The sequence below is a fragment of the Saimiri boliviensis genome, chromosome 12, assembly GCF_048565385.1.
Source record: "Saimiri boliviensis isolate mSaiBol1 chromosome 12, mSaiBol1.pri, whole genome shotgun sequence".
In the NCBI taxonomy this organism is placed as follows: domain Eukaryota; kingdom Metazoa; phylum Chordata; class Mammalia; order Primates; family Cebidae; genus Saimiri; species Saimiri boliviensis.
In genome coordinates, this window is record NC_133460.1 from 54,661,410 (window position 1) to 54,677,334 (window position 15,925).

A 15,925-nucleotide genomic window follows, 5' to 3' on the forward strand; every position below is an offset into this window, starting at 1 on the left:
TGTTCTCCCCCTTAACCCTCAGGATACAGTTTTCTTTCCCTTCATGGGAACCAACTGAAATTGGCAAACTGTGACTGTTGTAATGAGTTATCTCAGTCCTCACGTGAGTTCTTACATGAGTTCCTCTGCGATCTTGTGCACCTTTCCCAGAAAGATAAATGACATAGGTTACAACCAAAGGAGCATGTAACGCATACTTGTTATTTCATGTGGCTCGTAAGAAGCAAAGAGGGACCTCCTTGCTGAACCGCCTCGACCGTGGGGTAGAGACTTAGGACATCTCACTTTGCAGCAGTCATCCCATTGTTGGCAACATGATGTCAATTGCCTTGGATTTTTAGTAAAAAAAAAATAAATAAATAGAAGAAATTTCACTGTAGAGGATGACAATAAAATGGAGTGTTGCTGAATATTGTTCTAAGGAAACTAAAAAGGGGTGGCTGAAAACTCTTGGACTGGTCTCTGTGACTTGGTGTCTAGAAATGTTCATCTCATTATTTCATATGAAGAACAAAATTGGGCCAAGCTCAGGTTTTGCTAATAACACCCCTCCTCACCCCCTGCACAAAGTTGCCCTTGCAGTCGTATGTGAAAGTTAGTCCTCTGGATTTCAAGTTGTTTATTTGTGGTTCTCAAACATTAAGACTTGTGTGAAAGGAAGCTGGGCTTTGTGTGTGAACCGCACTTTTTAATGGCTGCCAAGTAGGATTGTATGATGTCAGAGTTTGAAGTAGTCTCTGAGCTCATCAGCCCTTACATTCTTAACATTTCACAGGAGGAGAATAAGTCTTCCAACCTATACTCCTTGGTTCCTCTCAACAAGCCTTGTTATCACCAAGAAGTGTTAGATTGTTTGGGGCTTAGTTTGTGCTTAAGGGGGCTTGAGAACTAGAACTATTCCATTGAAAAGAGTCCTCGAGGGGGAGAAACAAGGATTGGACTAAAGAGAAATGCTATGAGCTTATCTGATGAGGATAGTATAATAATGTTCCATGGATGAATGTCATGGATGATAAGAATAATGGCACTATTTGTTATCTTTTACTGTGTATTAGGCACTGGCACTCAATAGTTCATACGTGTTCTCACTTAACTCTTATAACAACCCAATGGGATATTGATAGAGGCAGTAATGGTGGTGGTAATGGTAAGTAATAATGATTATAGCAATTACTGTGTCTGCTTTATGTGGTGCATCTCATTTGTGTCTCACAATAATCCTATGAGTAAGGCACTATTTATTATCTTTCCCACTCTTTAGATGAAGGCATAAAGTCTCTGAGATGTTTGTAACTTGCCCAAGGAGCCAGAATGTGAGTCAGTCATCTGGTTTCAAGGACTACTTCTATCAACCTTTTTGAACACATATAATTAACTAAATAGAGGTGTTCTCTGATGGGCACTTAATAAAAGTTAGTGATGATGAGAAGTATTTTGGCCAAGAAGATGTATGTGCATATATCACACACACACACACACACACACACACACACACTCTCTCTCTCTCTCTCTCTCTCTCTCTCTCACACACACATAGTCAACTTCTGATTTTCTTCTTTGGGGCTAACCCTCTAATTGTGAATTCTAGAATGTCTGCTTCTTTTTCACTCAGCATATTTTTACCCTTGCCTAGGTGTTGGGGTCAAGGAATAGAAACTCATTTAACCTAACTCTAAGCAGAATATTTTAGGAAGATTGTGATAATCACACAGTTACAGAATACTAGAATTGAAAAAGCATATGGAGACATGAAAGTATGCCATTTCATTTTAGAGAGGAGACTCAGGCCCTCCAGAGAAGTATTAATTATCCCAAGGCCTCTACTTGATTAGTTCAGGTATTACTACTAGATTTTGGGATGTCTGCCTCCTGATCCAATGTTGTTCCCTCTGTGTGACCCTGCCACTCAATGGCATAGACTCTGAAGCCAAGAAGAAAGTGTGTTTTGTCTATTTTGAAGTATGGGTATCACTAATTCTCCTCTGCTGATGTGGCTAATGTGTTGTTGACTGTCATGCTATATTTAGGTTCTTGTTGGTTTAGGTCATGTTGGCTATGGAAGCAACCTCTACTCTCCTATCTGATTCCTTGTATCAGGAGCACAATAATGCTTTTTCCTCTAACACAAAGAATATTTTTTGAGGGCTTAGTGGACCAAGATAGTTAAGGAATTAAATTGATCTCTACTCCCACCTACCTCATATCATCAGGAAGGAAAGAGAGGCAGCATTATTAGTGGAAATGCATTTTCTTTGAAGCTTGAATTTATTTTTTAAAAGAATATTCTTTCCTGACTTGGAAGAATTATTATTCAGTTGTAGGCATTTTATTGTGTAGCTTTGTGTCATTATTGCATCGAGTGTGTTGCTATAGCTCCCACCAACTGTTTTAAGATGTTTTGAGACTGTGCTTTATATTATAAGGAAAGTATTTGTCACTCGGACTCTCAGAATTGAATTTGCCTGAATTAATTATGATTTGCACTCCATCCCCCTGGGCGGTATTGTGGGGGAGAGGTAATCCTTTCTGATGTTGTATAGAAAATCAATTCTGGCCTGCGGCACTGGCTAGTTGCTTGAGTGGGGGAACTTGTCACCCACTGTATGGTCTTTATTTCCCATTTTTCTTGGCCCTTTGTTATGTATTCCTTTCTCTGGGCTGGTTTAAGAAGGTGCCAGGGCCAGGGAGGAGTGCTTGGAGTGATGGACAAGGATACTCACCCATAAAGAAAATCACAAGGGCCCCGAGTTGGGTAATAAAAGGCCTTGTCAGTGGCTTTTCTTGTGTAGTCAGCGTTGTTTATAGAGTGTTTTCCACTGAGAAACACAGACATTTTCTCTTTGGCCTAGGGGATAAGACAAGTTGAATGGCAGCTGGTCAGATGTAGGGATTCGGTCTTGGCTGGTTTGAGGATGTGCCGTCTTCTCTTCTGTCCTCCCAAGGTCTCCCTTTGTTCCTTGGAATATGTTCCTCTTAATTTCAAGATGGAAAACTCCTTCATCTGTAAAACTCCACGAGCAGATGCGAGAGGCAAAACAATTGGTAAATGTTTGTACCAACTATGACAAGCATAGGGCTGATGTCCTTAATATAGATAGCTGCTACAAAAAATAACCACCATGGAAAGGGATGCGGTCAAGTTTTAAAGGCCTTGGGAACGTGCCCTCAAGATAAAGCTGAACAAAATAGCAGGACACAGAACTGAGCAGATGTAGATGTTAATCTAGACACACTCAGGGAAAGGGTCGAAACATCCCCTTTTTCTTACTTACATCTGTCAGGAGAGCCTACAAGTAATTTCTGCCTTGGCATGTGACCACGGTGCCTTGGCTTTGCCATTCCAGCCAACTGACCCTTTTGCTGAAAGTTTAATAGGGGATAAATTCACATGTGAGTTCATAATCCCCTTATCGGTGCTAAGAGCATTCTGTAACGAGCCTGCAACAAAGAGAATCTCACATCTTGCGGTTTTGCTCTGACCCCACCTCTTGGCCTCCTTCCTAACCTCTCTACACCTCCTGGTTTGACGCTTTAGGCATCTGCCCCTTGTGGAGTCATTGCCTGCCTGCAGTATGTTAAATAAAGTTTTAAATAAATTGATTCACATTTCCTGCCAGTCATCACATTGAGGCATTTAAGGAAGTATGGCATATGTAAGTGGGGAATATATTTGGGCTTATGAGAAGAGAAAACCAGGACTTGTTCTCCTCTAGAACTTGTTAATTTTGAGCCTTATTCTCTTTTATGTAGTGAGACTTTGACTATAAATCCACAAGCAAAGTCACAGTCAAACCAGAGTTTAAGTTTTGAAGATTTATTGTTAAAATTTGCTCTTTCCCTAATGTTTTTATTATGTTCTCTTCTCTTCTCTGCCCATGGTGTGGGTTAGTTAATGTTATCTACATATGTCTATAAATACCAAAAATATTTTTGATACAATGTGCATTTAATCAACTTTTTGTTACTGTTACGCCGTCTGTGTGAAGGAAAATTGTTTCTGTCTTAATGTTCTATTGAAGTGCCTTTGGAGTGATGATATCATAATCACTTTAATACATTTAAAAGCTTCAAGGCTTAGCATTTATTGAACAAAGCTCATTGAAGGAATATAACGGATGTCTTGAGGCTTTCCGCTGCTGTAAAAAGGACAGTATTGTTCATGGCCTCGGTAAAAGAAAATCTGAATTTTTATTTCACTTTGCACTGCATTGCAATTATATTTCAAAAGCTCTTCAAGCACAACTAACAAAGGGGCTGTTTTTATGAATTGTTATAATTGCAGATCTCAGGCTGACTGCTGTGAGTTTAAGATTAATAATGGACAGCAATTTAAAACTTTATCACCAAAATCCAACCTTGAGATCCTAAAAGATGGCTTTCCCTTTTTGGATGTCCTTGGAAAACAAGTTTTCCCAGGTTGGGAAGTGAGTGGAAATCTTACAAGTTTTGGCTTTTGGATCTCTGTGAAGAGAGAGCCATGGAGGGTTGAGGTTGGTGTGTGTGTGTGTGTGTGTGTGTGTGTGTGTGTGTGTGTGTGTGTGTGTGTGAAGTCCATGAAATCAGAATGGGAAAATGGCATATGGGAAGCTGAGGGAGCCCCTGCAATCCTTGTGGTTGAAGGTGTATTCTCTCAATCCCTGGACTGACACACAGGCTGCACCGGCACACTCTGAAGCCACCCTTCTGAAGAGTGCAAGGGAGAAGCTGTGACTGTTGGAGGTGTAATGGAAATACCCTGTCATTCTCATGGTTGAGATGGCTAAGTCACGTCCTTAAAATTTGGCACTTCCTGGAACACTGGCCTCATCTTTTCTGCTGTTGGGTAACTGCTGACTGTAGCCTTGGAATTACATGTGTGGTGAGACATCCCTATGGGTGCAGAGCTGGTCTTGGAAATTATTTCAAGGAAGCTTTCTTTATCCCACTCAGTCATAACTGAGGGGAGAAGAGTGCCTGGAAAGACTAGTCACAGTTTCCTATTTCTTATTCGCCATCATCTCATTAGGTAGCTTCTGGTCTTGACACTCCCTTACTGACTTGCCTGAAATTTACTTGTGTGTGTATATGTATGTATGTGTGTGTGTGTATATATATATGTCTATATATATAGATGTATGTGTATGTATATATGTAAATTATTATTGATTTTGAGAGACAGGATCTCGCTGTATTGCCCAGGCTGGTCTCAAGCTCCTGGACTCAAACGGTCCTCCCACTTTGGCCTCCCAAAGTGTTGGAATTACAGGAATTGGCCACCACACCCAGCCAAATTTACTTGTTTAAAGCATGCAATTCTCCCTCTAAATTTTCCTTAAGGGAAAATAGGTATTTTAAAGTTCATCTGCTAAGAAGTGGGGCTGCTGAGCCCTAATTAATGATGAATCCATGTTTCTTTCTGCCTAATGCTCTGAACAGGTAAATTTGCTTGAAATGATGGCTTTGATTTAGTAGCCTGAAAATAGTGGCTTTTGGTAAGCAATCCTTTCTTTTTTTCTTTTTTTTTTTTTGATTTAGTTGATTTGATTTACAGTTTTTTTGTTTTTGTTTTTTACATTTCAGAGCATTACACAATTACATTTTCTCATTTTCTGACCTGCAAACAGATACCTTAAACGGAAATTAATTTTTTTAATTATCAAATGAGGTTACATCCAAAATGCAACAATTACACAAATGACAATTAATTCACAAAGTGTAATTTTACTGGGACATATCCTAAGAATTTAGAAACAGCCAGTCAGGAGAAGTCTGACCAAATTTAGCAATCAACTATTTACATATCCAAAATCAAACCTATCTACACTCCCAAACCAGAAGCTTGAAAGCATTGATTAAATCCCCACTGGACGAAAGACAGTGATGACTAAAACCTATCTAGTCTTGACAGTTTTAATCCCAAATACTGGACTATTTCCCCAGTCTGTAACTGATCAGCAAGCATCTGTTTGTCAAACACTTAACCATCTAACTTGTATACTGTTATGTACATAGTTCTAATCTAGGTAGTCGGGGCTAGTTAGAGACCAGAGCTATAATTACGGCATCGTAGTTTCCATTAGCTGTTGTTGAAACAACGTCCTAAAGAGATGTTGTTCATGTATTCACCCATCCACTTTCCTATATCAGTTAGAATTAGGTTCAGTTGCATAGGATAGGTAACTCCAGTTACTAGCTGGTAAAACAAGGTTTATGTTTGTTCCTTTTTTTTTTTGGAAATGTAGTCTCACTTTGTTGCCCAGGCTGGAGTGCAGTGGTGTGATTTCACTCACTGTAAACTCTGCCTCCTGGATTCCAGCGATTCTCCTGCCTCAGCCTCCGAAGTAGCTGGGATTACAGTTGTGTGCTGCCGTGCCGGGCTAATTTTTGTATTTTCAGTAGAGATGGGGTTTCATCATGTTGGTCAGGCTGGTCTTGAACTCCTGGCCTCAAGTGATCCATCCAACGTGGGCTCCCAGAGTGCTGGGATTACAAGCATGAGCCACTGCACCTGGCCTGTTTGTTTCTTTCTCATGTGAAAGAGGCCTTACCTGGCAGGGGAGATACCATGATCACGAAGGTGGTTTTCCCAGGGTGAGGCTTATCCATTGCACTCCGGATGTGCTGACCCCTGCGATTTCCCCAAATGTGAGAAACTCGACAGCATAATTTGTGGTAGTGGGGGACTATGTTCGCGCTTTCCCCTGGTCTTTTATAGTTTGCAAAAAACAAACTTGCAATTATTCAAAGATGTTCATGTTTTCCTGGTGGAATTCTGAATTTTTAATATATATATTAAAAAAAAGAGGGCTAGAGGCCGATAGTCTAGGGTTGATAGGGTTCTTCCAACTTTCTACTCTGCTGTCTCTAGGACTAAACCTCATGGTCCAGGATGGCAGCTCGAAGTCCAGCCATCATGTCTACATTCCAGGCTGGCAGCAGAAGAAAGGCAAAGAAGGACATTTGGTCTTGCCTTTTAAGGAGTCTTTTTAGAAATCTTATGTAGCAGTCCAGATGTCAGGCTACACCTAGCTGCAAAGGAGGCAGAGAATCACAGTCTTTTACCTGGTGGAAATGTGCCCTGCTAAATTTTAAGGTTCTATTCCTGAAGGAGAAGGAGAGAATGGGTATTGGGGTAGGCTGCCCGTAGACCCTGGCTATCGATTCATTCATCTATTGTATTCTCTTTCTCTCTCCTTCTCTTCTCTCTCTCTTCCTGTCTCCCTCTCCCTCCCTCCCTCCCTTCTGTTTTCCAAGCTATAGTTGAAAAGCCCCTCCCTAGTTTCATACATTTTTCAGATTGGCCTTTTATGATTTTTTTCCACCTTCCAAGGTTTCCCTTGATGTTTAACTTCTTTTATTGATATTAAGAAGGTGGGGATGGAAGGGACCATTTTTTGAGTGCCACGTCTTTTTTTCTCCTTCTCATAACATTTTCATGCAGCTAAAACATCAAGGCCTGCCTGACAGAGGAAAAGGTGACCAAAGAACTGAGAGTGGTCCTTGGAAGCCTCTGAGCTGTCTTTTTGCCCTTCATTGGATCTTGACTGTCACTTACCTCTAGAAAATTCCCTCCTCTTCTTGCCTGCAGGCAGCTGGGCCAAAGGGCAACCCCCTTGAGATCCAGAGTCCTGCCACTTATGGGGATGAGTACACTTTCCCGTATAGAAGTCCCTAGAATCCAGACGTCAAGGCCAGTGTCATGCATTCACCCTCCTGTGAACAGACTAACTTTAAAGAATTCTCAGATAGAAGATGAAGGCAATGCCTCGGGGTGGCTGCCTCTTTATAGTCTCAGCTGTTGCAAACCCAGGTGGTGCTGCTTGTAATGGTCCCCAAGCTCTAGGAAAGACAGGCCCTTCCACTGAGCACAAAGGTGTTTTGAGGCAGGATGATGCTGCAGATGACATTGCTATGTCCCTTCTTATACACCAGCCCATCTGCTCTCTGTCCTTTGGCAGCAGTGGAGTTTTCCAAATCAGGAATTGGGACATGTAATCTTATGAGTTGTGCTACCTCTGAAGACAAAGGGTAGTCTGAATAGATAACGATTTGCATTCTGGAATGTTTGTACTTCGGGGTCATTTTGAGCACTTTCACAGTTAGTGAGACAATATTTCAAATCCAGGAGTTTTAAACAAAGCTCTAGGAACTGTGATTGTGGTACATGAAATTTTTGCTTAAAGAGGCTTTAAAGAGAGTGGACTCTGGAGGCCTAGAGACCTGGGTTCAAATCTTTGCTAGATGACTTTTGGGGATAATTTATTTGAGGCTCAGTGGTTTTTAAAAAATCTATAAAACAGGACTAGTGAGATGTAACTCAATGGAGAATGAAATTAAATGAGAACATATGTAAAGTACTTAGCACATAGTAGGTCCTCCACAAAAGTTAATTTCTCTTGTAAGCAATCGCTATGCTAAGTACTTAGTAAATGTTTGATTTGTTTTATGATCAAAAACTTAAAAACTTGAGCAGTAGTCTAGATCCTAATTTCATTAATTATTTTATATTTAATAGCCCTCCTCTTACTGTGTATGGCTAGAGATGTTGTTCAGGAACACATGATTATTTTTCAAGCAGCCCCCCTTTCCCTTTATGTAAGATGGGTATACCATGAGAAAGCGCTTTGACAACTAGAAACACAGGTGATTTCTAAACTGGAAGCATGAACTGACCTAGCATACTTCTGGAAGTGCAGTTGAAGAGGGATTTAAACTGTATTTTGAGCCTTTCTAGGCCACAGACCTCTGAGAATCTTAACAAGAGCTATAGATCCACTTCTCAGAAAAGTGCATATATATGTATACATGAGGTATATACACATATGTGTATACATGAGGGGTCTATACACATATGTGTATATATGATCTGTGGACTCCACCCCCTGCCCTCTCCCCTCAGGAATCCTGGGTTAAGAACTCCTGGCCTGGCTTTTTTTTTTTTTTCTTCCTCTTTCCTTTAAAGGGATATAGAGATTGACAGAGAATGAAGAAAAAGGAATGGAGACGTATACATTGGTGGGGAAGGGTGACTGGGAGAACTGGCCACACCCAGAACAAAGTGGGTGGTTGAGATGGTGATGAAATGGTAAAATCATGCTACATGTCAGGGTGGCATTCACAGCTCCAGGGTTTCCAAGAAGTCAAGAATGGAAAGATTCAGTGTTTTTATTTACTTATTTATTTATTTACCTGTAACATTTTATAATGAAAAATTTCTATCATAAAGAAAAGTTTGAAAGATTGTATAGTGGACACATGAATATGCCCACTATTCAGGTTCTTTCATTGACATTTACTCTACTTGCTTTATTTTACCTCTAGCCATCCATAAATAGATCTTGCTTTTTTCGTACATTTCATAGTAAGTTGCAGACATCATTATCCCTCACTCTGAACACTCAGGATGCCTATCATTTTCTAGAGTTCATTATTGTTTTTCTGTTTCTTTTGAGAAATGCATGAACAGTAAGTGTACCATTCTATGAGTTTTGACAAATGCACATATCTGTGTAATCCAAACCCCTATCAAAAGGTAAATCCTGATCTCAACCCAGAAAGTTGCCTTATGTCCCTTCCCAACTAATCTCTGCTCTCTTCCCTCCACAGGCAATCACTCTTCTTTTTTTTTCTTTTCTACCATAGCTTAATTTTGCCTGTTTTGGAACTTCACACAATTGGGATCATATAGTATATATTTTTGTGCATGTGAGGCTCCTTTCACCTGCACAGTGCATTTGAAATTGTTCCTGTTGTATGTATCAGTAGTTTGGTTCTTCTTGTTGAGTAGCCTGTTATATGCATCTACTGTGCTTTGCCCATTCTTCTGTTGAATGCCACTTACGCTGTTTCCAGATTTTAGATAGTAAGCTGCTGTGAACACATATACAAGCCTTTGTTTGTATATATATTTTCACTTGTCTTGAGCAAATACATGAAAGTGGAACTACTGGATCCTAGGAGAGATGTGCATTTAGTTTTAATAAGAAATTTCCAGTTTTCCCCAAAGTGACTGTTTCATTTTTACTTCCACCAACGAAGTATGGAAGTTCTGGTTGCTCCATGTCCTCACCAACATTTGATATTGTCAGTCTTTTTCATTGCAGGCATTCTGTTGAGTGTATGATGGTGTCTCATCTTGGTTTTAATTTGCCTGTGGTGCTCCAATATGACCTTTTCCATGGTCCCTAAGTCCCCTTTGATCTCAGAGGCTTTATTTCTATTCTTAGGGAATGTGTCGGAATAGCTAATCAAAATCTTATGGGGCTATAAAACTTTCTGCAGCTTTTTTTTTTCCCCTTTATGTTCTGTATGGCACAAAAATGTTTGAGAGCGTCCATGTCCGTATAGATACCTTCAGTGACTCGTGATATTGTGGCTGCAGGAAGGGCGCTGGGAGCTCTGGAGCTCCACCCTCCCAGACGGAGCCGCATGTGTGTGTTTGTGAGTGTCTGCCTGTGCATGTGTGCATGCATGTGCATCACGTCCCTTGACATTTAAGGAGTTTGGTGAGTCAGCAGCTGGAGCCTTGCATCCAGCCCTGTGTCACAACATTATCAGAGACTTGGGGAGACTGGACGGAGTTCAGAGAGGAGCAGCTAGTACAATTAAAGGGCTTGGAAGGATTAAGGGACTGATTTATGAGGAAAGATGAAAAGAATTTAATGTGTGCTGCTTGACTAAGTGGGTACATCATAATAGCCTGCAAATATCTGAAGGGTATAAAGACCGGAGAGGGAGAGGGATTAGCTCAGGGTGAGGAAACTGATCCAGGAATAATGGGGGAATTCAAAGGGGGGGGCGGGGAGGATGAGGTGAGTTGGCAAAGTATTAGCAGGGTGTGGCCTGCCACGAATCCTCTCCCTTTCAGAAGCCTTCACAGTCAAAGACCTTTACTTAAGGAAAAAACTAGAAGGAATCCATTAAAATCTTACCAAGACTCACCAGTTTACATTTTTATCCTGTCTACTTCATCATTTTCTCTATTTTCTTTTCTTGAATTGTTTAGGAATATATCTGAGATACTGTGCTCTTTTACTCCTAAATACTTTGTTGTGTATTTCCTGAAAAGGAGGACATTGTCTTACATCAGCACAGCCCAGTTAGTTATCAAAATCAGGAAATTTAAGTTGATACAATACTGTTAGCTAATCTACATGATCATATAATTTTGTTAGTTATTCCAGTTATGACCTTTGTAGCTTTCTTTTCCAGTCTTCAGTTAGTCCAGGCCCGTACCTTGGTATTCTTTAAACTGGAACCATTCTCAGCCTTTCCTTGTGTTTGTTCACCTTGATATTTCTAAAGGGGGTAGGCTGGTTATTTTGTAGATTGCCTTTCTTGTGTTTGCCCACTGCTTCTTCCTAATCAGGTTCCGGTTATTCATTTTGGTGGGAATACCACTGAAATGATACCGTGTCCTACTTAGTACATCTTTTGAGGAGACACGTGATAGCAGTTTGTTTCAATATTTGTGATATAGGTACAATGACTTGGTAAGTTGGGTCGACCAGGTTCCTCCACTGTCAGGTTATTCGTTTTCATTCTGTAATTAATCTCTTGCTATATATTTTATATACTTTGAAACTGTAAATATCTTGTTCTCATCAAACTTTCACCTAATAATTTTAGCAGTCATTGATAATTTTTAAAACTCCCATTCTTTATATATTTAATAGTTGGCATTCTACTATAAGGAAGGATTTTCCCTTTTTCCTTATTTGTGTATAGTTATTTATTAGTGTCTATTAATATATATATATAAGTATAGTCACTTGCATTCTTATTATATTTAGTGAATTATGACCCATTGCTATTATCTATTTGATGCTAAATTGTCCCATATTCAGTCAGTGGGAATGCCTTCAAATTAACTGTTGTGTGCCATTGACATGTGCTCATCATTCTTTAATGCACCTCCTTCTTTGAGCACCACCATCTTTTTAGCACAAAAAGATGTTGTAGGCTCATCTTGTATATTCTCTGCACCAGTTACAGAATCAACCATTTCTGCAAGTAGTCGTGGATTTTAGTTAGTTTTTAGAAGCCAAGATTTGAACTAGAACACATGTGTTACACACACACACACAGACACACACAGACACACACAGTCAAAGACCTTTACTTAAGGAAAAAACTAGAAGGAATCCATTAAAATCTTACCAAGAGTTCATGACCTCTTTATGATTTTTTAGATTTAGTAGTAAGAAACACTGTTATTTTACCTTACTAGAAATAAAAGTTTGTAATGAACATGGGAAAAAATATTTGGAGATTTAAAAAGATTCTACTTACCAATGGGTTGTTCCCTTGGAAAGAAGGTTTACATAAAAGGAATTTTACCCTGATTTTATAAGCATCACTCAAACAGTAATGATTATGCAATAATCATTAAGTACTATAAGTAATGGTGTCTAATTGTTATCATTTCTATAAGCTCTGCTGACACTCTGAAAAGATGTAAACATTTGTGATATCTGGAAGAAGGAACCTGGTTCCTTCCCCTTCCCAGCCTCTGGCCTGAGTCAATGAAAAGATAGTTGAGCTGAGAGTCAGGAAACCAAATTAACTTCTGTTTTCTAACATCTCATTTCCTCATTGGTTGAAAAAAAGGAGGAGGGGATTAAATCAGTGTTTTCCATACTTTTTTTTTCCTGCTAAGCAGTAGAACCCTTTAGTTGAGTGATGTGTTATGTGGAACCTTAATATGTCAAATAGCCCTACACTGAGCTGCTTCTGAGTGGGAGTGTAGGGGGCTGGAGACCATCCTGATTGAACCCCCGTTTCCCTCACAGGAGTATTCCAGTGACTCCCAGGCCTTCCTGGAACACTGTTAATACACATGCACACACACAACTGAGCTCTTCTAATGGTAACTCTTATTCTGATGACCAAAGATAAATTATGGGCCCACCTTTGGTAAGTGCTTTGTATCTGTGAGATAATAATATCCTCGGAATCTTATCATAGGGTAAAGGATATTATTATCTCTGCTCTACAGAAGAAACTGAGGCTGAAGAGTCAAGGATCTCATAGCTGAGAAGTGACTGGTGATCTCTAAGAGTTCTTTCAGCTCTGAAATAGTCAAACTCAGTTTCTACAACAGGTATTCAAGTGATTTAGTAGGTATGCAGTAAATACTTAGAAATGTGAGTATATTAGTTTGTTTTCACACTGCTACAAAGATGGTACTGGAAACAGGGTAACTTAAAAAGGAAAGGGGTTTAATTGACTCATAGTTCTACATGGCCTCAGGAAACTTACAGTGATGGCAGAAGGGGAAGTAGGTACATCTTACATGGTGGCAGGAGGGAGAGAGTGTGTGAAAGGGGAAGAGCCCCTTATAAAACTATCAGATCTCGTGAGACGTTTCTCACTGTCTTGAGAAGAGCATGGGGGAAGCTGGCCCTATGATCCAGTCAACTCCCACCAGGTCCCTCCCTCGATTACAGTTCGAGATGAGATTTGATGGGGACACAGAGCCAAAGCATATCCAAATCTGTTTATTTGGATAGCAGGCTTTGCCAACTCCAGAATGGAACTCTGCAACCTGTTGCCAGTCTCCTGGACAGATTCTCAAATATCTTCTTTGCATGTTGTCTGTGCTTCAAGACACAGACTTTCCCATTGTAGGTGTCAGTCATTTATGACATTTCTGTAGGAATGGAAGTCTAGGCTTCAGCTACCACAAAGTGTGCCTTCTGTGGTACTTTGGAGATTCAGGGTGTTAGTATACTGTTTTCTTTTAAAATGCCTTTTCTTTTCCCACCTATTACCCCAGCAGGAGTCAGTTTACTCTGTTTTAATTAATGATAATAGTCCTGAATATGTACAGTTCTTTCTTTGCTATTTTTAGTTGCTAGTCTCAGACAGGGGGGTAGATGACAACTTGTTCCATTGATGGAAACTCATATTTATACTCTTGCAAAATGTGTTCCCAGTTGCTCCCACACTTTCCTGGTGTGTGTGTTTAAATGATTTTTTTTTCTTCTTACTGATAATGGACCTAAGATGTCTGTAAAAGTATTGGGTTCTTTCTGCATCCTGTCTATTGAAAGAGAGGCCAGAAGAAACATGAAAGGCAGGTGGCGTGGGCCTGTTTATAGACGTGGAATGTGGACATCTTGTGAATGTCTGCTGGTAGCTTTTCCATATTGAGGGTTTTCTATGGTGAAATTTTTATCCCAATTTGGACTCAATCCAATGGAGAGAATACAAACCAAATAGTAGCTATAACCAGATTCCAGAATAACCAAGAGAGTATCTGCACTACAAATATCCATAATCAAAATAGTTCTCAGACCAGATGCTAATGACATTTGAATTATTCTTTTAGTTAGGGAAGACATTGCTATTTAAAATTGCCCCCAGATCTTGGTGATTTAACATGATCCAAGTCTATTTATTGCTTTTTCTCTTTCTCTTTTAGAGACGGTCTTACTACGTTGCCTAGGCTGGTCTTGAACTCCTGGCCTCAAGTGATCCTACTCCCTGAGTCTCCCAAATTGCTGGGATTACAGGCATGAACACTGCACCCAGTCTGTTTATTGCTGTCTTAAATGGAAAGCAGAGTGTGCGTGAAGTGTGGGGAGGTGGGAACGGGAGCTGTGTGTCCTGCTGCCATTCAGGGGCCTGGGCTCTGTTCCTCTTGTGGCTCTGTTCTCCCTTCTTTCTTTGGAGCTCTCTCAGTTCTTGAGAGTGAGGAAAAAGATCATGGAGAAGGCGTGCCACTCTTAACTGTCTAGCCCAAAAGTCACACACACATCATTTTCTTTTACATTTCATTTTAAGCCTGTTTCTGAAAGGAGGCTGGGAAATTAAGTCCACTGTGTGCCGAGGAAGCTGAGGAGGACAGCAACAGCACAGGGGTGAGCCTCATGACTTCTGTAACACTGATTGTTGTTCATGATCAATTTCACCATTCCCCTGTTGTTGGGCACAGTTTGGGAGAGGATTATTGTTGACCCAACCAGTCCAGAGAACAAGTTATATACTTTTTTGCCTTTTAGATTTTTTTTTGATTGATCTCTGACTTGAATTAATGGGGCCAGTCCTGTAGGCCTCTGTTTACTCTTCTGCAGAGAAGAGGAACAGCCCTAGGTAGGCCACCAGTGTTTCTATGGGAAGAATCTGTTACAATAAATGTCTTTGGGAATGACTCATATCAAGTTCACCTCTAGCTGATCCTGGCTCCCATGGCCTCCGGGCCTGGTTGGACTTCGAACTCAGGCAGGTGCAAGCAGGGGCTTAAGTTTACTCTTGCTGTTTCTTCTAAAGGGTTCAGAGGGCTCCTGAGGCTGTACTGGGTGCAACTTCTTTCCCTTCTTATTTTATATTTGTTTATTTTTAACTTTTGTTTTAGGTTCAGGGGTATGTGTGCAGGTTTGTTATGTAGGTAAGCCCCATGTCATGGGAGTTTTGAAGGGGAGGTTTGCTCGCCCTTCTTGTTCTGACTGGTGCTGTTCTTCCCTGCCCAGTCCTGCAGTCTCCAGATAGAGGCAACCTTCTCTTCTCTTTCCTGTGTGGCCTGCACACCCCCTGCACAGCCCACACTACCCTGCGACCCACAGCAGCACCCATTTGTATCATTTGTTCCCCTTCTCACATTGAACCTGAGACTCAAACAATGACGTGTCTGTGGCAGGGTGAGATGGCAACAGGTGCATGAAGCCTTTTTAAGGCTCACCGTGTCAAAGTGCAAAAGCCAGGCAGGGACTGCATTCTCTAGGGAATGCACATTTTGGACACGAGGCTGCCTGTTTTCTTTATTACAGGTACAGCAATTCTGCTTGCCTTCTTTAAAAAATAAGTTTGCACTTGAATGCGAAGGCGGCTGACTTCGCGAGAAGTTTCACTGGCTTCTTCCAGAACACTGCACTATGCAGTCTGGGCAATGCAGCTTCTCATGCTGGAGACTGTTGCTGCTGTATGTGTGTGTAGGGCAGGGGTG

General features: G+C 40.6%; 1 protein-coding gene and 1 non-coding gene across 4 annotated transcripts in view; both read left to right on the forward strand.

Annotated features, from left to right (window-relative positions):
* LRMDA (leucine rich melanocyte differentiation associated) overlaps positions 1-15,925 on the forward strand; it is a 1,103,079-nt gene that overhangs the window by 58,337 nt on the left and 1,028,817 nt on the right. The window lies entirely within an intron of this gene.
* LOC120367496 (U1 spliceosomal RNA) lies at positions 6,520-6,683 on the forward strand. Its single transcript, XR_005581873.2, has one exon. It is a non-coding gene; the product is annotated as a U1 spliceosomal RNA (small nuclear RNA).